We start from the raw sequence: 17,076 nt of genomic DNA on the forward strand, positions 1-17,076 counted from the left end.
GAGGAAAAGTCAAACTACGCTATAATAGAAATTCTAATCAAATATCAAACAATAGTATTGCCGTTACTGCGTCATCTTTCGAATCAATCGATCACTTATATTCCTTTCTATTTTAACCTTTCTATTAACTTTGACCCTACTTTATTATTTCTAGGAACATTAACAGTGTTTTGCCCGTTATCGATATAGAACTATTTAGATAATTATCTAGATATAGATTTATCGCATCTTTATCTAAATTATTGTAACGTATATTATCTTCTTTATTAGGTAGAAGAAACTAAGTTCCTTTTCTAAGATTATGTAAACAAGAACGAGAATGAAGTATTGTTCTTGCAGCATCAAACTCAAAGTTATTATTTATTCTGATAAAAGAATTTTTCAAAGTGAATAACAACAGGATTGCGTTCCAAAATTCACTTCCAGTATTGAAAATCTATAGTATAAATAACGTGATTTAAAAATTTATGTAGATAAGCCATATATAATTTTATCTTTTTTTCTATATAAATTAAAATTAAATCATTTTTAACCGATCAAAAATATATCTACATGTAATTTATCTTTTCTTTATCTGGATCATTTTAAGTAATCTAAGCGCAACAATGGACACTAAAATAGTACTAAAAATTAATTGAATAAACGCACATTACTCAAGACATTACTTGATAAACATTTTAAGAACTTGCAACGTCAGATAATGTTTGGAACACATTTTGATCTTTGTACGATTGAATCGTTTGAAATCTTTTAAAATAAGATTTTAATTTATTGCCGAAGACACACGCTAAGCGTTACAACGTGAATTGTAATTGAATGCAAGGATAAACAAGCGCAATGCCACTGAAAAAGATTTACAGCATTAGCTTTTGAATATCAGATGTGGACGCGACATCTAAGGAAAGGTGAACGATAGAACGTACAATCTCTGTTAAGAAGCACATACAGAACGTATTTTGATGTAGGAAGAACAAAGTTAAAACAAGCATTCATACTTGAAGAGATATCGATATCAAGTCCATGCGCTAGATAAGTATAATAAATTAATCCTCTCGTGATAACAGATCCGAGGGGAAGAAATATAGTTCGTAACGGAAATAGTAATCAGATTTCAACGAAGATAGCGCCGTGCCAAGTGTCAAGTGAAAGAAAGAAACCGACTTGTTCAGGTATCGACACCGGAATTTCAAGCACGTGAGATCCCATATTTGAAAGTGGAAATGTGACGTGAGCAATAACCTCGTCGACGAGAGCGAAATCGACAAAACGATAAAGCAGATGATCGCGTATCAAGGACGGCAGACCAAAAATAAGAATGATAGCCCTAGCGCAGTAATTGGTGTCAGTCACACATGTTAAAGTGGCATGACATTTATAACGGCTCGAATAAATGACTATCTTTGCACAAATCGGTTTTCCGAAAAAGGGTCACTCAAATCTGTTTACGTAAGAGAGTTAAAAAATCAACCGTTGATAGAAATATTTACTTCCACCTGTCTTTCAAGTACTGTATCAAATGCCACATTATATAAATTTTATATAATTACGTATGAGAGAAAATAAAATTTCGAACATGTACGTATCTAGCATGGTTATGTCGTAACCAACTATTAACGATGTTTCGATCTTTACAATAAAAGCTAAAAATTATCGAAATTTAATAACTGAAGACTTCTCTAGGTTTATTTCTTTTTTCCTAATCAATAATAAAAAATTTTGATCACGAATGCCCGAAAGCCCCTAAAACTAGCTGCAAAGAAAAAAATAAAAATTTTTATTTATAATGGTTCTTACAGCGAAAATTACTACATTTTGCTGCAGTTTTAAATAAATAACTTTTGACCGAGTAAGTGGATCCAAATAAATTTTTGCATGGCACAAATATTTATTAGAGTTTTATTAATAAACATACAAATTTTGATTTAATTCGTAATGCTACTTCCTATCAAATTTGCAAATAAGTACTGCAAAACGCGATTTTACATAAGAATTCAGAGTAAAGAGAAAAATTAAATGACTTTTAAATCAATAAGTGAATTGTGCTCAAATTATACACAGGTACTCGAACCTAATAAATGCTACACTATTTTATGAAATTTTTATATTTTTGACAATATTTTAAGATATAACCTATGACCCGACATATATTTATTATTAATCGCCAATTTTTCTAATACAAAATATTGAAATATTGTCGTTTCAGTTTTACAACAAAATATTTTGAAGAGAAAATATGTTTTGATTAATATATATTACAATTTTATTTTTAATTTAAGTCAAAGCATATAGTATTTTGCTCGAAACATTAATGTAAACTTCAGTATAAATATACATTTATTTGCCATTAAATAAATACCGAAATTTATATACACATTTTCTCTCTTGTCAACATAATTTAGTCTTTTTTTATAGCAAGAGTATCACCTAGCCATAAATAAATGGCAAGAGTTTTTCGTTTGTCGATCATACAACAGAATCGAGAGGATCATCTAACTGTAAATAAAGGACGAGTTTTTCGTTTGTCAATCATTCAATAGAAGCAAGGAAACCAAGAAACGAAACGTAGCGCTTGGATGGCAGCAATGTGGTGTTCCTATTCACCATGCTATAAATACCCGATTGGCTCCGTTCCGAATCGTCTGCTTTTCTTCGCTCTTCCATCAACGATGTGTTGATCGAAAAAAAACAGAAAATAAAACTTTACTGTTTTGTCTACGTAGCACTGTAATTCACAAGAGGAAAAGTTTCGACGATGCGAAGTTTGTATTTTTTATTGACGACCATATACGCGAACCGCTTTCTCTTTCGCGAACGTAACCGACCAACCGCTGGAATTGCACACGAATTGCATACACCGAAGTTAGAATCAGCTGTTACCAGCGATATTAATCCTTCGTTGGCTCTTTAATATCAAACTTTTTAATTTCACGAATTATTAACATGCTGCAAGGAAATTGGTTCTGTTTGTACCAATTAAAGTTGAAAATCAGCTCTCTAAACTAGTTATACAGTTTCAAAGTAATTTTTATTACACGAAAGCATCATCTTTAATATAAATATATAATATTTCAGTTTAAAATGAAGCTTTGCAATTTAAATATCTCAAAATAACAACTTTCAGAATTTAATCGTAAATAACAAACCTATTGTAGTGAAATAATTTTCAAAGATTTCAAGATATTCTTTATTAATGCCTTAAAATTATTAATATAAATTTTATATTTTCTCATCTTTTCTCACGTTTGTAGTTATATTTTATAACTAAATAAATACGCTAGACGCTAAAAGCCCTAAGGTGAGCGAAACCTGAAATTAGGCGAATTAGGAAATAGCATGATCGCTTGACCACGCACGGAATTAAAACAGTAATATCGCGAAATTATATCATCCACCTTCATAAGCAATGTTATAACAAATATTTTATTAGCACTTCCGTCATGAATACATAATTGCACAGGAAACAAACGATATAATGTATGTTATCCGCGTAATGACTTGGTTAACTCGCAAATAAAATAACACTGGCAATTTCAAAATATTTAAAGGTTATTTTAGTTTCTCACGTGTTGTTGATTATGTAAGTACATCTAATCCCTTATAATGAGAATTTAATGGAAATACGTAATTATGTATAGTGTTATATTTTCATGAGAATTCTCAAACTGATCTAGACCAATATAACCAGTTGCTAGCTATTAGTATAATAATTACACGGCATCTAATAATAAAATAAACATTTGAATTCCATAAAACAATATTGTATGCTTAAAAAAAATATCAAGTATTGTTTACAAGAAAAATAGAAAAAAATGTTGATTCAATAGCATCAGTCTAATTGGAAATATTTTGTTATTTCAATAACAATATTATTGAAACAAAAGGTTGAAACAAAAGTAAAGACAATAACAAATATAACTGGATAAATAAAATTGAGTTGAATCAACTACATATATTAATGAGCAATAGCATAGCCCGTGATTCGACATTTAATTGAATCAAACTACATTTTAATTCAGCATTTTTCCTCAATGTATTAATATGGTTAAAAACGTTAGAATTTCAAAAGGTCATTAAAAATCTATAAAAGTATGTGATAATATGATAAGCGAATTATCAGCTTGTAATCTTTAATAATGTCAAACAAAGTGCATAATCAGCAGATTAAATATCTGTTTATGTAGCTCTCCTAATAAAACACGGAAAACAATTAATGCGAGTTAAATACCGCTGGCTTTTCCCTTATTTGCTAGAGCCTGCATATAATCGTGTGAATGCGTTTACTTATGGCACGCCGCAATGTTATTCGGACTATTTGCAAGGCAATGTAACATTCTGCCAACACAACGCCCCGGCCTGCAATACGCCGGGGGTGTAAATGTTAGAGACGAGACAATCCCGACCTATTTTCTTGACATTCTAGATTTTCTTTACGGCGAAACAGTGTACAGTCGTTTCTTAACATCATTTAAACATAAAATCGATATCAATATCCGGTCTGTACCTAAGCTAGTGTCAATATTCCATTCCACATAAGTACTATTTTATTTACGCAAAATAAACATTTTCTTTTTTTTTCTTTTTATACAAATATTTTAACCCCGTTCTTATTGTTATAATCTTGCATTTGTGTTTACTTATATACCAATGTAAGATTATGATTTGATTATGCAATCAAATGCAGCTATATGAAAAATGGGACATTTATTATACATTTATATAAAAATATATAGAAAATAATTATATTGAAAATTATATATATTAAACGCTTTTGGATGGTGGAGCTCAAAACATTATCAAAAATATAAAAGTTTCAAAGGATATTCTAGTATTACGTTCGAGTATCTGTGTAAAATTTGTATTATTCACTTATTGGTTTAAAAGTTATTTAATTTTTTGTTTCTTGATTCTTATGTAAAATCGCATTTTGCAGTACTTATTTGCAAATTTGATGGAAAATTAGCGTTATTAATTAAATCAAAATTTGTATATATATTAATAAAACTCTAATAAATATTCGTGTAAAAACTGTGTAAAAATCAAGTTTCTCACTGCTATCCTTAATAATAGATAAGTACGTATACGTGCTAGCCAATTGCAATTTCGAGTAACAGTATCGACCGCATAAAAGCAGCGCTATAACTTTTGATCTTACGATCAAAAAGTTATAACGTCAAATCGTTGAATGGCAGGCGTATCGTATTCCTAATGAAGAATTAATGAGCCGAGTGAGATACATAGCGCCGCGCTTTGAATAATACACTCAGCCGGAAATCGTAGGAAGAACGGTAATCGGTCACGCGCAGAAAATAATATCGCAAGCTTGTCGTACGTTCTTGCGAAAAAGGGGATGAAGGTGAATGAGAGGATTTACGTGTCGAGAGAGCGTAAACCTAAATTTCACATAACTATCGCGGCCAAGTATTTTGGATGCTTTCCCTCCGACGGCAACGAAATTGCAGAAATACTCTCACAACGCAAAGCTGCGCATTTCCATAAGCGCAATCAAGCGTATCAGTTTTATTTTCCCTCTCGCACGGAAAACGCACGGGAGTTTAGCGACAGCCGCGCATCTTTATGATATAACTTGGCATTCCTCCTTTAATATACTATAACTTTCTAATAAAAAAATGTTAATACTTCGTTTACAATTACATGCAATAATTTTACTTGTAACCGCATAATTAAAAAAAAATATTATAACATCAACCAATAAGAAATATAAGTTAGCAAAATTTGATGTTATCTCGAATTCACTCGTCGCGTCGTGCTATTTGAAATTCATCGTAATTGTTTATAACGACTTTCAGTAATTTTCGTGTTTCTAACTACGTTTTTGGTCAATTGTTAACACGGTGTAACTTGCAAATTGAGCAACTACAAACAAAACGGTAAAAAAATTATAAACAATTTAACTAAATAACATAGGTCACGTAAATTTAGATATCTTAAAAATTGGCAAAGCTAACATTTCAAGTCAATCTGTCGTGTAATTTTTAACTGGTGTGAATTAAAGAGGATCACAAGCAATTGCAAACGCTTTTAAATCAAGATGTATAAGTAAGCGAATTTTTTAATTTCAAAATCCGATAACGGCTATTTCCTCAAAATATTGCATTTTTTAGTAATTTTAATTATAGACGAAATTATTACAATTATACCAACTACAAATGTAAAATATTAGCATTTGCTTAATTGAAAACTCAATTTATTAAAAGCAGGATACCAAGTTCGCAAGTTCCACACGACAGTCTATCATATAACAAATTTCTTTGACAAAGTCCTTGATGAAATTACGTGCTTAGAGAGCGTTCCCACTGACAACTTGCCTCTGCGCTTTAAAATACCAGAAAGATACTCATTCACATCGTTATACCAGCGAACTTTCATTTATGAAAGAAAACATTTTTTTTTCTTCCTATTAATCCGATTTCAATCAATTCAATTTTTAATTTAAGTCGGCTCAATTCCCCATTCTCCCCTAGTATTTCAACATAGATAAAAGTTTAGCGTATTTTCAAAATAAACGCGCACACTCTTAATTACTCGTTAAATTATTCATAAAGCAGAGAGTATAACAAACATTTATTCGTATTGATTAATTCATATTGGAGAATCGTCGGGCGGGCTTTTTCACAATCCGCCTGCATTATAATGAATCTTATCTACAAATAAAAATGTATACGTCTACCGCAATATTCTATTAATTGCACAATTATGAAAAACAAGATTCAGGAAATTAAGTCTAGAGCGCCGGTACGTAAATTTGGCGTGCAAATTCACGGAATTAAATTTGCTAATGTGCTTATTCTTTCTTTCCTTTTAAATTAATGATCAGATTATTTGTATTCGTAAAGATCTAGATGTAAATATTTTATAAATAAATATAAACAAAGCTAAATAAATATTAAATTATACAATAAGCAAATGTCACTTAATATTAATAACGTTTTAAAGTTAATATTAATGATGCATAATACCATCGAAATAGTAGACTACTGCTAAAATAATATTGAATTTTCGGTTAAACTTTCTCGCACACCACGCAAAGGTAAATCAGTGAGTAAAAAGATTATAACATTCCAGAAAAATGTCTTTGCTCTTATTCACAAACATAAATAGTACGTTGAAAATTAATTCGAAAACGAGAACGCTAAGAGTTTAAACATTCACAGCCTAAGACGTTAGTAAGCGCGCGTCACTACTATTTGAGTATCTCCGGGAAACGCGCGTACGCTGCAGATAAACGTCTTCTTGTGATGTTTCGCGGCAGTATTATTACAAATTCAACAGAACGTCATGAAGACGCTCAGGCACGAACTCCGTACCGATAGGATAGAATTAGGTAGCTTATATCACGCCAGTCGAAAGGTCGGTAACACGCAGCACAAAATTTTTTGAGACTTCCGAATAGTTCTGATCAGAGTTCACGACGAGTTCTTACGAAAAGTCTTATGCTTCAACGCGATCGGATGAGATACATGTCAATTTTTATATCGGTTTTAGATACTTTGTTTTAGATCGTATAACTTGTTTACTTTTGGATCTAGATTGTTTTTCAATCGCCGAAAACTCTTCAAAATAAATAAAATAACAATCGAAACGTCATAAAACTGTTGTATCTAAAAAATGATTTGTCAAAAACTTTTGTTTATTTTTGACGTATCGAAAAAATTTCTTTTAGGATTAGGTAGAGACTCTAGATAGCCGCAAAATAAAGCTAGTAAGCCACTCAGAAATATTCGATCTTCAATTTCGATAAGAAGTTAGTTACACTTTTTTAATTAAATTTGAAATCGTTATTAAGCAGAATTCTTATTATAAATTATAGGAAACTCTTACAAGAGAACCTCGCAAAGTGTTAAATTCTGATTTTAATAAAAAAAAATTGAATATATATGTTATGTAAATAGATGAATTTAGAAAACATCAGCTGTTGCCCAAAACTGGTTATAAGATCGATAACCTCATGTATAAAGCGGATTTCAGGTTTTTCATTATATCTTAAGATCCAAGCTATAAAACATGTTTTATATAAAAGTTTTACAATGAAACTACTTCTATTCAACCGTAGCAATAATTTGTAAAAATCAATCATTTTTAAAAATTATCAAAATATTTGTAAAAATTTTTATTTTCGAAAAATTTTGTAAAGATATTATTGACATGGAGGAATAAAGGTAATTTTATTTTAATACTTTTTGTATAAAATATTTTTTGATATCTTGGATAATTTTTCATACAACAAAAAAACCTGAAAACCACTTTACACATAAGGGGTGATTTCACTCCTTAAAACAGTTTTTGGGCAGGAACGGATATTTTCTAAGTTCATCTATTTACGGAACCTACTTGTATACTAAATATCACTAAAATCAGAATTTAATACTTCGTGAGTATCTCCACTTGTAGTCATTTCAAATTAAAGCGAGAACTCTAATCAGAACGATGGAATTTTAATGTCAGAGTGCTAACTTTACACGCGCCATTTGATCAGGTGCATGGCGATTTTTGTGGGGTATGTGTGGAGTAATCCACACATGAGAATTTTTCATGTGTGGAATTCCACACATGAAAAATTCTTCATAAATAACTTTTTTGAAAATAACAAGTGTTAAACTAAAAAATTGTTAAATATTTTTGGAACTTTTATTTCAATCAAAATTTCAATTACACACACTGAGCAAACCTATATTTATAAAATTTATTTACAATTTTATTGCTTATTATTGTGTATAATTTCTTATGATACAGAGATTTTAATATAAAAATTAAATAAATTCTGAAAACTTTTTGTCCTCCCCCTCCCAATCAAGTTGTCCAATTCCACACATGGCAAGTCGACAAGTCGCCGCTCCTGATCAGGTGCACCAAGCGCAACGCGAACACACGAGAGAATATAATTCGGCTTTGGAAGAAACAACGAAAGCTTGGATAACTCCGGCGCGTGGACTTGATCGATTTCTTATATTCTTCATCGTTGGTCTTTATTCAAACTTCGAGAACAGATACCGTGTCCTAATTAGCTATTGTTACTGGAATTCCGCACACTAATGAGATTTCATAATTTGCATACTAGAAACGAAGCTCATCTTTATCTCGAAAATCTCACTTCGATCATCTTTTCAGCAAAGTAGCGAAAATGTTCTGCCATTCGCGATAATATTCCATTAAAAAAAGACGCGCAATGTACATTAAAACGCGATTCGATATCTCCCGATATCCGTTCTAAGATAACAAATATAATGAACAAATATCTATGTAAAACAAACAGCACTATTTGCGAAAATACATTAAATAAAAATACAGGATATAGATTTTCTGAGATGTCTTTATTTATTTTTATTGGACGTAAAACTTTAACCATTGTTAATAATTTCGCCACTTTTATTTGGATCTATAACTTAATAACAAAATTTCACAAATATCAATCTTAGAGACAACAAACAAACAATGAAAATTAAAAATATATCTCATTGCATGTCAATTGCGTATACACGACAGTGCAATTATTTCAGAAAAGACATGAAAATTTACTTACAAATTAAAATTATTAATTTTCATATTTTCCTAGAAAACTATCCAACTAAATGTATAAAAAAAAAAACAATATTTTTTATACCTACACCTATTTGAAATAATTTCCGTCAAACGCGGAAAATTTGATAACGAGCATGAGTTGCAACAGTGTGTTTCTCTCTTATTCACGTTCCTTTACCATGACAAATTTAATCGTGATTTTTATCAAAATCCGTTTCTCAACAGTCACGAGAATATCACGCCAAGAAATCAAAATGAACGATAACAGGATCGAAACGATAACAGGTCTATTTGAAAATACTTGGAAGTAGATTTCCTGAGAATTATTTGATTTTTCAGACCGTTCGTTCACATTTCCACGCTAAACTGAATGTTTTGGATATAATTTTAAACTAAAATTTTAAAATAAAATAAAATAAAATGGACTTTTCAGTTTTTTCCTGCTCGTATGATTAAGAAAAGAAAAATAAGTAAACGTAAGTTTTGAAAAACTATTGAAAAAGTGGAGTAAGATAAATTTCTATATAACAAAATGTTCCTTTTAATATCAAAAGATATACAGCAAAAAAATAAAATGTCATAAACGTAAGGATAATTAATGGAGATTAAATTAAGAAAATATTAAATTAAGGAGATATCATTTTAAATAAATTTAATTAAAATATCAAACAAAAAATATCTAAAAATTTAGAAATTTCGAACGAACGTTTAGGACTTTAGCGTTCCTAAAATAGATAATAAAATATAAAATATAATAGCGAAATCTTCGAAGAGAGGCATTTTCGATCAAGATGTTTGGAAGAGAACTCCCGCAAGAATTGCCCGAGTTTTCCAGGCGAAAAGAATTTCAGGTGAACCTTAGTAAATTTCAGGTTTCCCAGGTAGACACTCTGGCTGGAAATGCAATGGCTGGTCGCAGGACTTAATGCGCACGACGGAAATTTAGAAAGTCATAGGGAATCGTGGTGCGAGTGCGCATACGGCCGACCGACCGGCTACTCAACACGATTCTGTACGCTCGAAACCGGTTCCGAGCTTTCCGCCGGAGGGGCCCCGTGACTCGAACGTAACGACGCGTGTTCGAGAACGATAAGCTGGTGGTCACGGCGTGGCTGCTCTCGCGACGCAAGAAAACTTCATAAACCATTGGAACAAGCGCGTTCGCCCCACCGTATTCGTTAACCGAACGTCTTCATTCATTATGTTCCTACGTATCCTACATGGCGTCTAAATGTTTGTTATAGTTATCCATATCTCGAACGATAAAGAATGCTTCCTACCGTATCTAAGGTATGTTCAAATGAGCACTACATTGCATAGTGAGATTTCTTCATGAATTTTTCTTTAATAGAAATACCTTTGATAGAAAATAGGTATTTTTCTTTCCGATAAAAACACACCGAGCTATTATTAGTCATTTTTTTGATCACCAAAATTAATGTACAAGATTTTCAGAAGCGCAAAAAAGACAAAAAGGAGGAAACATATTTTGTTCAATATGTACCAAAATTTCCTTTCCTTTAATGGAGTGGTAATTTTAAATTTTAATAATTCTTTTTTAATATTCAATTTAACGTCAAATAACTTTAATATTCAAGTCAAATATCTTTTGCTAAAAACTTTTTATTAAATTCATCGAAGAACGTGATCGCAAATTCTATTCATTCGTACGTGACAGTTATAAAAATAGTTATATTGATTAGATTAATAAAATAAAATTTGTTGAAGAAAAAAATTTAGTTCGATGTTCAACTAAATATTGAGTTAGTTTAGTTAATTCTTGATTAACAAATGTTAATGATTAACATGAATAAACTGTATCTTTTCTTAATACAACTAAATAATAGCTGAATCAACCCAATGTTTAGTTGAACGGATCGTATTAATATTTTATTTTCCCTTCTTCTTTTTTTTAGCACATGTTTAAAAAATCATAATTCATATTTTTAATAATGAATAAACTGTTTCGCTTTTCTCATTTTATTCTTTAAACGTCGCTCCGAACGAACCAATGAATTTTCCTAATTCCTTGATTCATCTTGATTCCTCGATTCCTTGTACGATCATCTTCGCATCAAATCATGTAATCGCGTAATTTTTATTTTTTTTATGCACTATTTCTGAGCTTGAAAAGATAGAGACTTATATTCACCCGCGTTAAAATCACCATTACTCCGAGCGCCGAATCGACGCGGAAACTTCGCTAAACGTCAACTTCTTTCAAACCTGACTCGACTTTTATCGTATATACTCGCGTCGCTCGTAAAAGCCTACAACGTCACCCAGGTCGAACTTTTGTTTGACAAATTGCTCTTGTCGGAACAACGATTGCAATCGATGGACCGCGTTGTTGAAAAAAAAAAAAGAAGAGCGAAGGAAAACGAAAAATGACACTCAAAACAACAAAAAGAGTACGCGCGCGCACGATATCGTGCATCGTTGTTGCGTGCGTGTATTTATTTATGACAAAGGGAGCTAGAGACAACGCGACAACGAGGATAAACGGGTGGTTCGTTGCCGCGTCGAGTGGCGCAGCGTCGCGCGTTGCTTTCAACGCTACCAGCATACCTAATTGCGAGAGACAACGAGCCCAACGTTCGAGAACCCTTAGGACTAGACTTCGACAAACTTCGATTAATTTAATCGATTAACTTAAGAGACGGAATTGCATACAGCGAGATTTTTAGTTACCCGGTAAAAAAACTTTTGTGTTAACACGTTCCAAACAATTCGCTCAAATTTTGATGTTGTTTTAAGACCAATTGATTAGAAAGTAATATTATGTAAAAGTATTGGTACAAATATTATGCAAAAGTATTGAAAGGAAACGTGTAGCATTTCGACGTAATTTGGAAACAAATTATGGAAACGTATTTCAATAAAATTAACATTTATGATATGTTAAATTAATCGTTGTGTGTATTATATATTCATTTTAGAATTTAAGTTTGAAAATTATTTATATTATTATATTATTTGTTCTTCACTTATCAATTGAATCAATTTAACACTAAAAAGTATTAAACTATGAATTTAATTCAAAATATTCAAATAACACAATCGCATTACGTTAAATAAATACTTAAATATTTTAAAAGCTTGGCTTAAAAATGTTAACAATATTGTTGTTAATTTATTGTTGATAATACAAAATTGTTTTATACTATGTATCCTTCACAAAATATATCATGTTACCAATTTAGGAAGAGAGAAGAAAAATGAGAAAAAAAAACAGAAAATATAATTGAAAAAAATGAAATTATCTAAATTATCTAAAATTCCATATTCTAAGAGTTATAAGTCAAAAGTTGTAAAACTATATACGTTTGAAGTATATTTTTAAAAAAATTCTATAAAATTCAATATGTGATTATAAAGCAAATTCATATACTATATATATATATTCCCAATCCACACAATATATTCTTTCTTTAAAAAGTCTACGCAATGAAAAATAATTGTTAAAAAAGAAATTAGTTTTATATGTCATATATCACAACGTCATGAATGTTGGTACACACATTTTTTTTGTCCTATATAACTCGAAACTATCTTAAATGATAGATTCTCTGAGAAATATGCAACCGAGTTTTTTAGCAAAAATATCAAGGGAACACACACACACACACACACACACACACACACACACACACACACACATATATATCATTTATTGTAACTTTCTGTATCACTTTTTACTTATAACCCAAAAACTATTGCTGCCTCGATATTTTTATAAAGAAAAAATTAAATGTGCTATTAAATATAAATCCGTGATGATTTTTTACAATTTAATAAAATAGTAACTGTTAATATAAAAGTAATGGTAAATCGATAATTCTTAACGTAAAAGCAAATTCAACGGCAAAACCAGTCAACTTAAATATGTAAAAAAATGTATAAATATGTTTCATATTCAAACAACGGCATATCACTTTGCTTTGTATATAAACAAGCTTTATATATCTTGACAAATATGCAACTCGAAATGAAAAATTGCATTAAACAATTGTTCGTTGTGAAAATCGGAGCGAAGCTACAGCGAAGGAATAGAATGTAAATCGAGCGCTGACTTTTGTTTAAAAAACCTGAGCAATTCTAAGGCCAGCACTACTACTTCAATTTAATTTAGAAGTAAATTTAGAAGTAAATAATATGTTAAATTAATACGTCATATTATTTTATTGTAGAATTTATGTTTAAAAATTATTTATATAACATTATTTATTCATATTTTATTCTTAAAACAAGACTCTTTCAAGACTGTCTAAAGAATAGTCTTAAGATTCTTAAGAAGTCTTAATACAACTCTGTAATTAGTTTATGATATTTTAAAAATCTGAAATATAAGAACGGATTATAAGGTACCTGATCCGAATAAGGTCCACCTAACTTTTTTATTTTTGATAAACTATATTTATAAAGATATTGAAATAAACTAAGCAAGAATAAAATGTTTATTTCAATCACTTGCAAAAATAAAAATGTTTCCCATATAGAACATTTGTAAATAAATAAAACAAATTTTTTTTTAACTCTGACATTGACTTTTATTAAATGCTAGTGTTTTTAATAAGGCCCAAATAATAAATAAATGGAAAATAATAAAAGCAGTAAACATTACCTTCCAAATCACTTTTAAAATAATTATTAATTATAAAAATGAAATTTTTTTAGCCTTAGAGGATCTACTCTACTGTTAAACATTACAATTATATTTAATTTTGTATGTCGTGATTTTTTATCTTTTGGAAATTCTTAATCATTTAAGTACAATTTTAGCTTCTCAAAGGTTAGCAGTATTTAGCAGTTATTTAGCAGTATTACAAAAATCGTTATTTTCTGTTGCATACCACCAACATAATAAATGACAATGGCCATAACAATAAAAATAAAATTTTTAAGTAGGCCTTATTCGGCTCAACTCCCTTACATAAGAAGCCTAAATTTGTCGTGTCATAATATTCAAATTTAATGACACCAATTTCCTTATTTAATTATTCCTAAAAAAGTTCATATTACCAACGGCGATGTCACTTTATATTATACATTAAGAAAATTAGTTGTTAATTTGACTAAATTTTTCAACTTGGTTCAATTTCTTCACACACAATTTAAATATTTACATTAAATATATAAATGCTTTAATTAAAGTTCGAGTATTTTATATATATGAATATATATCTAAAGATTTGAATTAAAGAAATTTAATAAAGTTGAAAAATTTAATCAATTTAACAATCTTTTTCCTCTATATAGAAGTGTAAATGTCTGTATAACTTGACAGATATACAATTCAAAATGAAAAATTGTATTAAAGCAATTGTTTAACAATGAAAATCGGAGCGAGTTTGTCACGTCATAATATATTCAAATCAAATTCAATAACACCAACTTCAATTATTAAAAAGTAATATTAAATAACGGCGACATAGTTTTGCTTTGTATATTAACAAGCCCTCTGTGGGCCTCCTCTAACTCTTAACGACAGTTTGATATCGTTAGGCCCTGCGCACAATGGAGGAACATTAGATACAGGAATTAGAATTAATAGGAATTAAAGTTTTAGAATCAGTTTCCTTAGTAAGCACTATAGATAAGTAATATGTTGTGTATTATGTTATTAATATCCATAGTACCTTATATTCAACATTCATTAAACAAACGAATTTAAAAATTTTTGTTTCTATTTCTAATATCTAGTATTCCTCTACTGCGCGCAGGTCATTAGGAAAAGAAATTAAAATTTTCGAGCTAGTATTGAATGTAACGTACAACAGATATTACCAAGATATAACACATCAATTTGCTACACAAAACACAACATAACCCATTATTTATCTATAATGTTTATTGAAGAAATTGATTTTAAAATTCCAATTCCTATTCCTAGCATTCCTCCATTGTGCGGAGGGCATTAGAAATAAGAATTTTAGAATTAATTTCTTCTACTAATAAATACTGAGTGTAACGTACAATAGGTGTAAATAAGATTTAACACATCAATTTGCCATGCGAAACACAGCGTAACTTATTTACAGCGTTTACCGAGGAAACTGATTCTAAAATCCTAATTCCTATTCCTAATGTTCCTCCATTGTGCGCAGGGCCATACGGTTGTTACGCAGATATTGTATCTGGCAAAACAGCTGCGCAACGACGCTGTAAGGATACCGAATTGTCGCGTTACAGCACAGCTACGGAATAGGTTTACTATAAACTTGACAACGAATATGCAATTCGAAACGAAAGATCGCGTTAAATATGAAAGTCGGAGCGAAGTTACGGCGAGGTAGGTGGGACGTAAATTGCGCGCAGTCTTGCTAAAAAAACGAAAAAAAACACAAAAAAAAACACCCCAGGCGATTCTAAATTCGTCGCGTCGCGCCTGTACTTTCTACGTCGCTGCGCCGTTTCCCGCCTGTCGCCTGTACGACGTCTGTTTCGTCGTACGAGACGTACGGGCGACAGCCGGGGAGACGGTGACTAGAAAAGCCCCCTTTCGACTGACCGATCTCTTTGAAACGGACTGCTCTCGCTTTTACGGCTTTCGTGTTGCGCAGAAGCGAAAATTCGAATGCATCAACGCTGCATTCCGGACTCTTTATTCCTAAGTCTGGCCGATTCAAAACATTGACGGCAAGAAAACACTATACGCCGCGATTCGGAGTGAATGCGTACGGAGTACGGAGTCCCGTTGTCAACAAACAGTGCTCGGTGTTTTGATTCGGAGTCGCGGCGGTGCTGTGCCGCGCGACTCCGGAGATCGACGAGAGCCAATCGGCTTCTCGTCCGGACAATGGAGAACGGTGCATGGACTTACCGAGAAGACGGAGCCAATCGGGCGAACCAAGCGAGCGCCGAGTTACGCCGAGTATCCTTCTCCACTGTCGTCGAACGATCGCGTCCGCCGCACGAAAGTCCCCAAAAGAAACACGCTCCTGCCGCCGGGCGTGCGGCCGCGTGCGTGAGGGATTTCGACACAGGAGGGTCCGTCCGCAGCAGGTTTCGTCGATTTGATTGTGAGACGAAGGAACCCGGCTCCGTGAGAGAGAGAGAGAGAGAGGGAGGGAGGGAGAAGTCGTAAACTGTACGGCGGGGGCGGCGGGGAGGAAGGGAGAAGATGGAGGCCGTTGAACGAGGGAAGAAACTGATGCTTGGCACAATAAAGTGTAACACTAGAACACCACTCCGCCTCTTTTTACCGAACGCGCGTCGCACTCTCCGGTAACGTCCGGCAACTTCACCTTCTCTTGGCTGCGCTCTCGCCGTCACGCGCGCGATCCGGCGCGCGGCGCGGCGCTGCTGACGACCGATCAAAAATTTTATGTACGCGCGTGCACGCCGCGCGAAATGAAAAACCAGGAAAAAGAAAAGAGAAGACGCGCGGGGCCACGCGGGCGCGTCGACACACGCAGGAGAGTCTCCGACCGCGGCGCGGAAAAACACGTACGGGGACGGAACGACAACACGCACCACTCGTCGCTCGAGTCGCAACTGCCGCCACGGCGGTTCGCTGCCTCTCTCCGTTCCCCACCA

The 17,076-nt window shown here is 32.2% G+C and overlaps 1 protein-coding gene across 2 annotated transcripts in view; it reads right to left on the reverse strand.

Annotated features, from left to right (window-relative positions):
• LOC105203776 (semaphorin-1A) overlaps positions 1-17,076 on the reverse strand; it is a 285,332-nt gene extending 268,256 nt beyond the window's left edge. Inside the window, exon 1 of one of the 2 annotated variants that reach the window (XM_026135268.2) lies at positions 16,361-17,076. The gene's annotated coding sequence lies outside the window, so the exon portion shown is untranslated. The remainder of the gene's footprint in view (positions 1-16,360) is intronic. The other variant, XM_011172672.3, reaches the window with a different exon arrangement.

This window comes from Solenopsis invicta, chromosome 6 (genome assembly GCF_016802725.1).
Source record: "Solenopsis invicta isolate M01_SB chromosome 6, UNIL_Sinv_3.0, whole genome shotgun sequence".
NCBI lineage: Eukaryota > Metazoa > Arthropoda > Insecta > Hymenoptera > Formicidae > Solenopsis > Solenopsis invicta.